The sequence below is a fragment of the Topomyia yanbarensis genome, chromosome 2 (genome assembly GCF_030247195.1).
Source record: "Topomyia yanbarensis strain Yona2022 chromosome 2, ASM3024719v1, whole genome shotgun sequence".
In the NCBI taxonomy this organism is placed as follows: domain Eukaryota; kingdom Metazoa; phylum Arthropoda; class Insecta; order Diptera; family Culicidae; genus Topomyia; species Topomyia yanbarensis.
Window position 1 is genome coordinate 200822437 of NC_080671.1, and position 13797 is coordinate 200836233.

The 13797-nt window shown below is 34.1% G+C and overlaps 1 protein-coding gene across 12 annotated transcripts in view; it reads left to right on the forward strand.

Annotated features, from left to right (window-relative positions):
* Window positions 1-13797, forward strand: part of LOC131682681 (neurotrimin-like) — a 174525-nt gene that overhangs the window by 18172 nt on the left and 142556 nt on the right. Inside the window, exon 2 of one of the 12 annotated variants that reach the window (XM_058964359.1) lies at window positions 10877-10963. The exons of 10 other annotated variants lie outside the window; for them this stretch is intronic. The gene's annotated coding sequence lies outside the window, so the exon portion shown is untranslated. One more of the 12 variants, XM_058964357.1, reaches the window with a different exon arrangement.

Sequence of the window (13797 nt, forward strand, 5' to 3'; positions counted from 1 at the left end):
CGTTCTCAGCACCCTTCTTTGGAGTGCTTGCAGATTCTCCTCGAGCATTGTCCACGTTTCGTGCCCGTAGAGAACCACCGGTCTAATCAGTGTGTTGTACATGGCGCATTTCGTGCGGTGACAGCTTCACCACCGTAGGTTTGTAGAAACCTTTTTGATGCGCGGATCGAACAACCCGCTTACCGCAATATAATAGACACTTATACTTTTCAATAAAGGCAAAAAAAATATTTTTTGAAAATTTTGAATGAGAACTTAATTTAAAAGTTCTGATTTGGAAAAAAATAATAACTGCAACTCTTCAACCGATTTTATTAAAAAACAGGCTGGGTTGCCACTATTTTTCAAAGAAAATCTGGTACAGTAGGATTCCGTTTTTGGCAACAATATATTTTTTTTCAGTGGCCAAAACTGGAACCATGCCAAAAATGAAACCATACCTTAAAAGCTTTTATTTTCAATTTGTGACTTCATAAATGTTACAAGAACATTAATTATATAATAATATGTGAAATGGAATGAAATAATACAAAAAAATCAGCAAATTTAATTTTATTCGCTATGTCCGCCTCCATAAAATATAGTAAATATGACTCCTATGTTTGGAAATAAAGTCAAAAGTGATATCCATTATTACAACAAAATGTGTATTGAGCATTTTTTTAAAGATTTACTATGAACAAAAACAATGTTGCCAAAAATAGAACCCATTTGTTGCCAAAAACCGAACTTTTTTGTTGCCAAAAATGGAACGTGCCAAAAACGGAATCTTACTGTAATAATTTTATAGTAATAATAAATCAAACATATTACTTACGTATGGTTTAATCACAATCAATCAACATCGAATATTGCATATTAAAGCAACCCTTCTTGGTTATCAGGTCATTTCATTTGTAGTAGGTGATCAAATCCGATTAAACTTATTTAAGAAGATCTGAAGAAAGAAGACAGAAAACTGTGACCGAACTAGCTTGTAAAAACTTTTCGATTGTGTGTAGTAAAAAACCCGGACCAGTGAAGAAAAATTAAATTTTAGACAATATAATAACATTTCATGTATAGACCAAGCATTTTAGTTATATTTTGCCATTATTGTAACTCGCTATTATTGTAACTTTCCGCATACAAATATAGCGAATGCAGTGGTCTTAATCATATATCGAAACTATAAATATACAAGAATTGAAAACAATTTTATATATGGACAAGATGCGTTTTTGCAACGGTTTTTCAAGTGGCAGTGTATTCATTCATAAATCGTCGCTGTTGTGCTATCTTATGACAAACGCCATTTTGGGGCAAACTGAGTTAGATATGCCACATTACTTATCTGAAAAATCTCTACAAATTGGCATTTTCAGAATTTTACTTGGTTACTAAGATATAGCGAAAAACATGATGAGAAATTATTAGTTTTTTGCTTCAAATCACTATATCTTCAGATTTGCTTAAGTTATATTTTTGGATGTTTTTATACGTAAAAATGTCTGAGGAACACAATGGCATAAAAATTTTCAAAAGAAAAATACACGAGTTGCGAGAAAAACACAGTTTAAGTTTTAAACTGGAAATATAGCATATTTGGCAACACTGCAACCAAAAGTTACTAGAAAAAATCTAGATTCCCTGATTCATTTCCTTCAAAATACATCTAACCGATTGTTTATAGACCTAATTAAACCAAATATTTGAGTAAAAGTTTATAAGGGGTCGTACACAAATTACGTAGCTTTTTTCGGCGATTTTTGATCCCTCCCTCCCCCCTTGTAGCATTTGGTCACAAAAATCTAACCTCCCCCTCGTAAACAACGTAGCATTTACCTACCCCCTACCCCTTGTCCCATGCAAAGCGATCGGGGGATGAAAAAAAATTATAAATGTTTTTCAATTATTTTAAATACATGTCCTTTCAAAATGTTTGACAACTTTTATCAGCATTTTCATTATAACAGCAAATCGCGTGCAAAATAAGCCCATTTCATGACAAATATAGTGTTGATAGTTTTGTTTTGAATGTCAAGAGGAGCATGAAGAGAAGTTCTCTCAGTTCACAATCCTGCAGCTGCCAATGATTCTAAGAAGCATACGTTCATCTAAATTACTAAATTTTGTTTGGTTGAATCCGAAGTGAAAATTTAATTCAGCTTTCAAACTAAGTCTACTAGTTAGCAACATTAGCTAACTAATATAGTTAAATCCGCATACAAAATCTTTTCGTATTTTTGCGAACTTGTAATTCCGCGAATCGTAAAATTTATCTCATGAAAAACCGCATCAAAAGTAACTTGTTTGAATTTCAATTTATTTCTCTTGAAAAAGGAGGATCCTTAAATTGTTTTATCTAAACAATGGGTTTTAAACTTAATGCTACGTCGCACAACTTCTGACCCTACCCTCCCCCTCGCTACAAATTTGGTATACCCTCCCTACCCCCCAAAATGCTACGTCATTTATGCATGGCCCCTAATTGATGCTTTTTCTCTATGGAAAATTTTCTATGCACGATTATGACACACCATACAAATTTTGTCATCAATACACACCTATGACACGTGTGAGTGCGTTCACATTTTTAGTAAAAACTCGAAATGTAGTTCAACGATCTTCGTAATATGTGGGAGATTAATACAGAATAGATAGAAGCATCAATTGTCTTCTCTGAATTGGTTCTACCATTAATAAGTTACAAGATATTCAATCTCAAACTTTAAAAATCGTTTTTCTCGAAATGTGCTTGTCATAAGATAGCACAACAGCGACGAAATAGGCTTTGTAGTATGTATCTATTAGTAGAATCAAAGTACCCTGAGCTGAGTGGAAATGGATGACGTGATGGGGAAATGAATCAATGAATTGATCGAACGTAAATAATAAACTTTCGTTGTGCAATTTAGTAACAAATTAGATCTATCTACCTACACATTCGCCTCAAACATTAAACCCAAGCGCACAAAGCAAAATGAATGAACGCTGATGGGTAGAGCGAAAGAGACAACTAATACTTCTACACTATGTTAACCGTGTTTGTAAATGGAGCTCGCATGTACAAACTATTTTGTGTACGAATAAAAATGTGCTGGAAATGACCACAACACAAAAGATAGCATACGGACAAGCTCTTTCGCATTCACTGGGTAGCGTGCCTCCACAGGCAGTGTAACGGACTTCTAACTCAGCTACACAGCGCAGTGATCTGCTTCGCCTGCCGCTAAACAGGTAACTGAGCTGGTTCGGCGAAATCCGTCCGTTTAAATAGTCATTGATGACGTCATTCATAGAAGCGTAGCGCGCTAGGTACACAAATCTGTCGTGGACTAGGGAAGCGCTATCTTCTGTGTGTAAATGCGCGATATTTTGACTAGGTTGTTTATTATTTAAATTTTTAGTGCCATGATATCAAAAATCTTTAAGTTTATCTATTGGAATTTATTCTTAGAAGTATTTTGGGGCGATATGCGCAAAAAATTTGAAAATTTATCGTGAGATGGCTGAATTATATGCGTTTAAAATTGGACCACTTTTCGTTACATACCATTTTTGTATAATTTGCAACGTGCACCCCTATATCGAAAACAAAGACGTAGTCCTACGTCAAAATCGTAATACCTTCGAGATAGAAGCACAGACTTCTAAAGCATAGACACCACCAATATCAAAAATATCAAAAGGCCAGTTAAAAATTTGAAAAATCTTTTCCGAATGCATGGTTGCCTAAATCAATTACTGAGACGTGCAATTTTTTGTTTTTCGAAATACGGCTACCATAAAATGGGGGGGCACCTTTTCAAAAGTTTTTCGAATAACTATCATCAATTCAAATTGATGTGATGTTTGCATTTTTAAACAATTACTGGTACCCACAGATTGAAAATGTTCAAATTTTTGGATATTTTATTTCGCTTTACTATAAAAATAAAATTAATTTACAGGAAATTTTTATTCTTTGATTTCGGGGTAATTTTGTTCAGCAAAATTTATGTATCGAAATAAGAAATAACGCTCAAAATGTTGTGTAAATTGCATACATGCAGGTGATTTCATGGCCCGATTTTGTGACGTCTCGAAAGAGAACGTACACAGAACAGTGCCTACACAGAAAGAAATATTTTGTAATTTTAAAATATATTTTCATGCACATATTTGGAGAATGAAAATAAATGTAAAATTAAATTCCACCACAAATACTAACAACTTGTGCTTTCTTCAACGAATTTTATTATAATTTTTAATTATTATAATTGATTGAAAATTAGAGCTGCATTAAATTTAGTTTTAAACCAATATTGCTGTAAAATAAATGACATGTAATATCAGACGAACAAAAGTGTAAAATCATATGCTTTTTGATGCTCCCGCTGAGTGCATGGAATTCAACATAATTTGCAATCAAATTTTTGATTCAAGGTTTGTATGTTTACATTCGTATTGATTTACATGTCGTTTAAATTTCATTATTTTTTGGTGTGTAGAACGATACAACTGACATTCATCGAACTTTTTCAAGAAAATAGTCACAACAATAATCTCGGAGTTTTAAAATTAATCACAGGACACAAATATTTACGGATTCTTAAAAATTAATCAGTTCAGTTGAAGTTCATTAATTTCCTTAATTCACAAGGGATTGTTCGAACAGATTGAAACGATGCATGACAGTTGTATCTTTTTTCAAATTGAATTTATGTTCATGAAAGGTACATTAAATTATGATTTATGAATTTATTTTCATGAGAGGTACATACATTAAATGACGATCAAACTTACCCGGTGACCAAAGATAGCCCGTTTTCCGGTATATGAAAATAGTATAATGTCTTTTCGCTTCCAATTGATATATTGGTTACTATTAATTCGTTTGTTTTCAAGTATGTTTTGGGTCTACCGCAACAATATTGGGATCGTTGTGAAAGTGGTATATAATCCACTTACATTTGAGTGATTAGCAGAAATCAATGAATAACCTTTATTCCCTCGCATCTGCCAAGGGCCAGTAGTTCAAACGGTTCAGCGTAAGCTCAATCAAACATAGAGATATCAGTAACCGTCAGGTCCATATCTATCGGTCGCCTTTAGAGTGATTGAAATCGCCCAGGGCTAAGTTTTCACTGATAGGTTTTCGATCGTCAATGCATGCTCAGGTGCAATAAACACATTACAATGCTGAATATACGTGTGCAATGAGAGTTCGACTGTTAGTTCCAGTAGTTTCCATGTCATGCGTGGAAAATGCTAACATTTAACAGTTTAACAGGTGGTGCTTAAGCTTCACATTCAGTGGAATGAAATACGTATAGCTCATTGTTTGTCGTTGTGTTTGCGTTTAAACTAACATACCAGCCAGTTCTTTTCTAAATGCTAAGTTAAGTGCAATCGAATTATTTTATAAAACAATCACAAGAGAACTATGAAACACCATCTAGAAAAAGGGATTGAGTGAATAGTTTTGATGGTTACATTATAGATACAATAGTGTGGAATAGGATGGTTCGCAGTAATGATGATTATGATATAAGAACCCACTGTCATGAAATTCTTCGGTGATTCTTGATGCTGTGAAAAAGAGACATTTCGACATAGGTCTTTCATTAGGGCCTAAATCGCAAATGTAATTTGTAAAATTAATTTGAATGGTTTTTAGTTCGATTTATATTTCAAGAAAACAAAACAGCGAAACATGCATTTTCTTCGATATTTCGATTTAGGCCCTTCTCATATGGAATATAAAGGCTAAACTTACATTTTTGGTCAGAACCATGCGAATGGTTATTAGATTTCACAACATTATTCTGTAAACGGCATTTCCATTATATAAATGATAAATAATATCTACTATGATCATGTCTACTCGGTGGTTGTTGCACATAAACATTCGAATATTTCGATATTTTCATGAAATTTGAAGAAAAGATGCTCGCGCCCCTTCATTTTCATTGTGTTTCTATGCGCCCATTTGCTGAGCCCTATTAGAAATATCCTGTCAAGCTCACCCAGTTACCCTGCCTTACATAGCAAGTTAGAGTCAGTTTAGTCAATTTACCGCGCCCTTCTGAAAATCATGTTCATGGTTTAGCCATTTCGCAAATGGCGATTGCTGAAGGGCGAAATCACGACTGAAATGCAAATTGGACGTAAGCATTCTTTTAGTTTCTACCCACTAAGGGACCATTCATCAATTATGTAACGCTTTTAGGTGGGAGGGGGTACGACAAGTTGTGACAAAGGGGGGAGGGGCAGTAAGTTAGATCGTTTCGTGATAAGTTTTTTTCCAAGGAATTTGTTACGGAGGGAGGTAGAGAAACTTGTGACAATTTGTTACATGGGGGGAGGGGTGAGTCAATTTTTGGGCAATTTTTGCGTTACGTAATTTATGAATGGTCCCTAAAACACATAGGAATCAATTCCTTTGTTATATTGTTATAAGGATTAACCAAAGAAGATTTAGGGAAAACATGGTTATAAAGTCATTTATACCTACAATAAAAGCTACATTTAGAAAAGCATAGTCGAATGATGAAACAGATTTTTCTCCATTTGAGTACATTGCGACTTAGGCCCTTATGAAATATCTGTGTCGATTAATACGCAATTGTATGGGTCAAATAATTTTATTAGGCAACTGTCCTCCACAATGAAAGATGAATGAACTACGAGATCTAGAATACATACCTACTACAAACAAGTTTAAGTGTACATATTTTATTCAGAACTACTTGGTTTCAACTCTGAATACATTTTATCTTCCAAAGTTCGATAAAGCCCATGAAACTAAATTTCATTTCATTTGTAGGTTCATGTGAATCGATTCACATTGTAACCCATCGATATTTCGAAAAACGTTAAGGCCTCTCAAATTTAGTGTAGTTTAATACTCTTCATTGATGAATCGGAAGAGCTGAAACACGTACATGGTTTTGTTTGGTGGGAACTGGAGCCAAGCAAATCTGCATATAAGATTTAGGTTACACCAAGGGGTTTCCAATGAGCCAAAATAGTGACACTTAATCAAGAATTATTTCGATTTTTCGAAACAATTCGGTAATCAGTCGATTACTTTACGATTACAATAATAAGCAGGGTAATTGTCTGTATTATTAAAATATTTCGCGTAATCAACCATAAATACAATGTAATCAGTTAATCATCAAGTAATCGTAAAGTAATTCATTACTACATGACTCATTATATGTTGATTTTCACATTTTTGCTCTCATTTTTTAAATATTTTTTGGTTACTCCACATATGAATTTCACATTACATTTTACTTGCGGCTTAGGGGAACTGTGCCTAAGACGGACATCTTATGGTTAAATAGTAAATGCGACTCATCGAGTGATACAGTGCTCGCAAATTGTACACCAACCGTGATTTGTGATCATATCTCATCAACACAGTAACTGATACTAATAAAATTTCAAACTAAAAGATGTTTAAAATGGTTGTGAAAATGAAGCACAAAATCGTCATTTCAAGTGCTATGGGTAAGTTGGGTAAGTTGGGCACCTTGCATCGGTAAGATGGACATGTGGTGTTGGTAAAGATGAATATAGGACAAGGGAAGAGTGAAAAACTTCGCAGCTTTGTTTTCTGTCGGTATATCACAACGTTTGGATATTAAAAAATGGCCTAAGGGTGTACAATTTATCGGCATGTTGCTGTGTTTCACTCAAGAAAAATGCCCCTCTTTCCTTACCCTATTGTTTCCGTTATACTCAAAATGATAACAAATTTTAAAAAAAGTTCCTTGATAATTTCTGTTTTTCACAAGTCATATGCTAAATAACCAGTACATCATGTCAAACTATTTCCCGAGATCAATTATTATATTCTAGTGTCAAAAATTATACCCATTAGCGTGCCCTTGATGAAAAGTATTGATTTGCTTAAATATTTGATAATTCGCGTATTAGATAATAGCATTATCTTTCAGAATCATTTTTTTTTATTTCGATTATAGAGGTTTTAACCCTAAGGTCATTCGCCTCTTTGGGTTAGAAAAATCTCTTATTAAAAATTTCTAACCCTATGTGCGGGGTCGGGACTCTAACCTAGGTGCGCTGCGTACAAGGCAATCGATTTACCAACTACGCTACACCCACCCCTCAGAATCATTTAATATCCTCTAAAAATGATATAGTATCAGTATATTTTTACTATTTTTTTCAGTTTGTGAGAAACGGAAGGTGTCCATCTTACAGTGTCCGTCTTAGTCTACTTTCGCCTACTTCAATATCAGTCGGAACCTGTAATTCGAAGTATATCAAAATGATTGTAATGACTACTGAGTAATACGATTCTCAATGCTGCCTACATGGTACTCTCTCGTGTTCTGTTTAGCAGACTACGCCCGTTGACTATATCATTTGCCAGCGACTTCCAAGAGTAGAAATGTTATAGTTTATAAATATCGTCGGCAGAAAGGGTTTAATGATAAATTGGATCACATAGTAATACGATCAAAACAGGATTGTGCCTATTTTTTAACATATTTTGCACCAAAAAGTATCAAAATCGGTTGGAAATTGCCTTAGTTATTGGTATTTCAGTTTTGTGGGTACCCGGGTACCCACGTTGGCCTGTGACGTAGTAAAAAAATTCAGGAGCCCCTCCTCACTCCCCCTCTTACTATTTCAACAATATTATTAACACAAAAGCTTGACTTAGTGAAGTTCTAAGATGTCACAAAATTTCAATATCCAGCTATGGATAAAACATGGGAGTTTCATTAATTGAAACCTTAAAAGGTACCCGAGTACCGCGTCGGACACAAAACGGTTAACTAGCACGTTTACGCTAACTGGATGGTGCCAACAATTTTATTGTTTAACAATTCAATAGTTTAAAATCTAGGGCATTTCAGCTCCAAATATTTTTAGATTTTTTTATGTTAATACAATGGTCATTTTAAAACTAGGAATATTGGTAATATACAAAAGTTATTAATAGAATTTCTTAGGGCCTAAGATATTGACTGAATTTAATTAAGAATCAGGGAGACAATCAAAAACATTTGAATACATCTTAGTATTTTAACAAGAATGATTCTTTGAATTAACAATTAAAACTAGGAGAAACACTTTTCGGCACTTGGTAGGCGCGCAAAGTATTCTTTGGAAAGACATTCACATGGGGGATCGATTCTTTGGAAATACATTAACAACGGGGTCCTTTACAAGAGCGACATTCGAGGGATTTGGCAGTAGAGAGCACATTAGGGACCGCAAAGAGATGGCGGAAAACGATGACAGAAACAAGACGAATACAAATTTGTACCATTATGGCACGCGGCTGGTTTTTTTTAAAGATCCGACTTCCAGTCCGTTATTTGCATTCGATTTTCAAGAGTGCAGCGATAGATTTTATGCTAGTCTTGTAGTAGAGATCAGAGAATGATAGAGAAAAGAGAAGAAATAGCTTATGTTTGGATATTTATCACCAGCACAACCAGAACCCAAAAGAAATAATTTATCTGAGATCTGGCGCCACAGTACTCGTCTCATGACCAGATAACATGTTCGATGTTGTGATAATCCTTTGCCACAAGTTCAAAGATCATTCTCTATAAGCCCAGTATGCCGGGAATGCGCATCCAACGTATGATTTGGTATAGGCATCACTCGAATTAAATTACAACCCATATCTATCACCTTAAAACAGGCTTTCGTGGACACTTGCGGGATTATAGAATGTTGCCACCTTCCTAAGTCTCTACTGTTTGTGCTAAATCACGCTTCCTTAAAAATACGGCTAGCTTTATTTTGTGCATAGAAACCTCAAACCCCGGTTGAAAGTAGAAGCAGACAAACTATCCAAAGTACCTTGAAGATCGATGGCTTTGGATCCTATTACGGAGATCACTCCATCATCTACAAGTTGCGTTGGCGTGTTAATATTTACAAGATATTCATAGATGTCGTTTACAAGCAAATTGTACAATAGGCGGCTAAGTGATGAACCCTGAGAAAGAAGCATGCCGCTTGCCTTTTTTTAATTTTAAAAAAATTGTAAAAGATCGTGTGAAATGATAAAAAACAAGCAAACGACATCTTACTATTTATCCGAATAGTCGTTTTGAATTTTTTGTCGGTTCATAAGGTTTGAAATTTTTGTAGTGAAAATAATCCAGCAGAGCTAGAATGTATTAAAGGTGTATCTCATAAAATAGCGATTAATTTGCTAAGTTTCCGCTTAAAATAATTGAATAATCTAAAGTAATTCCAACAAGAACTTGCTTAGTTTCCAAATAATCCAGAGTAATCGAGGAATTTTACAGTAATCGAGTAATTAATTAGTAATCGGTTTTTCGAAGAAGTAATCTATATAACCATGAAGTAATCCAGGTATTTTTTTCGGAAGTGACATGTAATCAATGCTGTAGGAAACTCCTTGGGTTACACGATAAATAGCGCTAGTGCACTGAGTTCACGCCGTTTGGAAAATCTAGTAAAATTGTTTTAAGCGTCAGTTATTTCTCGTTTGCGCAACTTCCGGAGTGTTAATGAAATTTTATTTATTTTTTTAAATCAATGAATTATATTCTTATTTATCTTTCCTTTTATTTTCTTCAGTGTTTTCCGTTTATTCATTGAATTAATTTAATTTTTTTTAATTATTTCTCATGTAGCAATAATTATTTATTTTCCTATTTGTATACCATATTTTCAATTTCCTTCATTTTCTTCAGTCTAATCTATTTGTTAAATGCATGAATATTTTCTTTTTATTTATTGTATTTTATATTACTCATTTTCTATATTGTATTCATTTCATTCACTTCATTCAATTCGTTTATTTTTTGCATTTTATTTATATTATTTCATTTATCTTTTTAATTATCGACTAAGAGTGAGTATTTTTTTTCTTTTTAAATTGCAGCGGCATTCAGTTAGCAAGTGACTGGAAGATATGAAATATTTTTAATATTAAGAGCCGTAGTACTCAGAGGAGAGCGAGAGGGTGAAGGTAGAAAGTTTTAGAAAAGCGTTGAATACGTTCATGTGAGCAAGCTTAGTGTTTCCTGGCGACATAATCCTTTATCTTCTACCGCAGAAGTAAGGATGTTTTGGCATTTTTCAAATGCGAGTTACCCGAATCTGCATGCTGTCGGAACTGACAAAAAGTATTTGATCAACTATTGTGTATGCCTCAGCAGTCGTGTCATACGGTCACTTGTGTTGATTGAACACGGTGTCGGCAGCCTTCACTCCGGGCTCCATCCCCATATCCTTTATTATTAACGACTAGTGACAATAGTGGAATACATGAACAAAATAAACAAAACGAATATAATCCATGAAATGAATAAACTGAAAAAAAAGTATGTAGAACGAAATTTAACAAAAAATGATTAAAATGAAGTTAATTAATAAAACGAATTGTACAAATTCGAGAACCAAAGTTTCGGAAAGTTCAGAAATAACTGTGAAAAAATCATTAAGTAAAAAATAGCTAATTAGTAGTATAAGAGAACATGGGGAGACTTGACCAAGCGCAGAATTCTATTATTAGATATGACGTGTTCTATTAGGTTCTTAAAAAAAAATTCAAGTATATTTTTATACTTGTTTCAACCCCTAAGGTAATTTTGACAGTTTTGAATAAAATATTTTTTCCTTATAGAAAATATTCCGTAATTTATAAATTTGAGTTAAATGATGTAACTTTTTGTCAAACTTTGTATGGAAGTATCTACTCGATTAAGGATTACTTATTCAATAAGAAGTAGTGAAATGATTTCACATTAATCGGAACATTGGAATAGTTATTATTAAAATTTGCACGACATTGAACGTAAGAACTACTGTTGGGGAGACTTGACCAAGATTTTATGGGAAGTCTTGACCAAGTGGCAATAAACTGAAGAAAGATATAAAATATTTGATAGTTACTATTTACTGGTACCTACTGTTAATGTTAATAACGTCACACAAAAATCCCACCTAAAACATCAGTATATCTTTTAGTACCAGTAAACAAAGTTATCAGTAATATGGCTAATTTAGTAACGTTTGAACATGCAATGTAAGCAGTACAGATAATCTTAAAAAGGAAATGCATTAAAAAATCGAAATTTATGAAACCCAACCCTGTTATATTTTTTACAGAATTTCTAAGGATCTCGACAATATGGAAAAAATGGTTACACTATGTTTTATGTCATTATTTTTTGTCCTGATTTTTCAATATTCTCTTGGTAAAGTCTCCCCAAGCCTTGGTCAAATCTCCCCGCAGTGGGGATGTACCCCATGCCAACTTTGACTCCTGCTTCTACGAAGGCTATTGGCGATTCTACGTTGAAACCGCTCGCAGATAGCGCTGGAAGGAAAGTGTTGCTGATTTTATTCTGTTCTGTCATAGTGCATATATTTTCTGTAAACATTGGTAAAAAATGACTTTTAAACACCAAATTACCGATCAATTTGTTGATAATTGTTTATGAAAATGGAGGAAAATCATCATTTTATCAGATGATGAGTAAACATCTTGCGAAAAGAGTGTAAAACATAGTGGTTTCTAATATTATTCGCAGAACTATATGCGCGCTGTTTCGAAATGTAATTTGTTGAGCACCGTAGCCGCCGCAACAGCATTTCCCGTTCGTCCTAAGTTAAGCTAAACCTTCATGAGATGGTGTAAATTCATGAAACTCTCCAGATCACGCGAGGAAAGAATATGTCCGGCTAATAGGAAAGTGTCAGCTTTGTACCATGCACAGCCGATCCTTCTCTCCGATAGTCTTTACTGAATCTCCTACGTAGTTCAAAATATAAAGGAGTTTGACATTGGTGCTGATTGGGTCTCGGTTTCGAGTTGGAACTTTATTTATGGAACGATTTTTTTATAACCACAATAATACCCCGATTACATTTCGAAGAAATGTATGAGTCAAATAGTTGCAAATGGCTGTACTTTCAGAATAATTGCAAATAAAACTAAATTTCTTACTCGTTTCATTCATATTTTGGCAGTGGTTAGCTTTTTCCGAGAAGATAATGAAGATTTTGTTGTAAGCTACGACTCACTTACGGGTGAAAAAAAGCAAATTGTATCACTTTGCCAGTTCATGAGCTGAATCATAGGTGTCGCATGACTAATTTTGGTTTTGCCGCAAATCGCCAATAAGCAAACTGGCTATACCACCTTTTTCTACTCTTACTAGGAACTCTAAATTGAATTATGTTTAGGGTCCCAGGTCGGTAAATGCCGATTTCTCGTCTTCACACGGCTCCAAAGATGGCGTGGGGTATATTTGTAGCCCAGTGCAACGTTCTATGGTTGATAGTCTAGGTTACCACTCTCATTTATTTTTGTGAGTTGATATTGCCTAAAACAAAAATTACAAGGCAAACAAAATAAATAAAAGTTATAGATTTTTAAAATGATGTTGTTTATATACATATAGTATAAAAAGATTACAATCCGTGAATATTGATTACACGTGCCTGGACTACTTCGCATGATATGGCCATTTCATAATTTTACCACTATATCATATTTATTCTTTGTATGGCTCCAAATCCCATGTTGGTAAATCATACCTCACTTAATTACTTCTTTTTGCTACTCTAATAAAGGGTATTTGGATATCTGCCTCAAAGATACAGTAATAAAGAAACCACAGTGTGAAATACTCTCCTTGTGGTTCTGCGATATAACTGAAACGACATATTTGTAATCTAAGCAAAGTAGGAATAACCGCGGAAATATGACTTAACAAGCATTAAACTGGTGGAAAGTGGTCCCTCTCCCATCCTTCGTCAGCGGTGGAAAAGCTCCTGGGATTGAAAGTAAAAGTG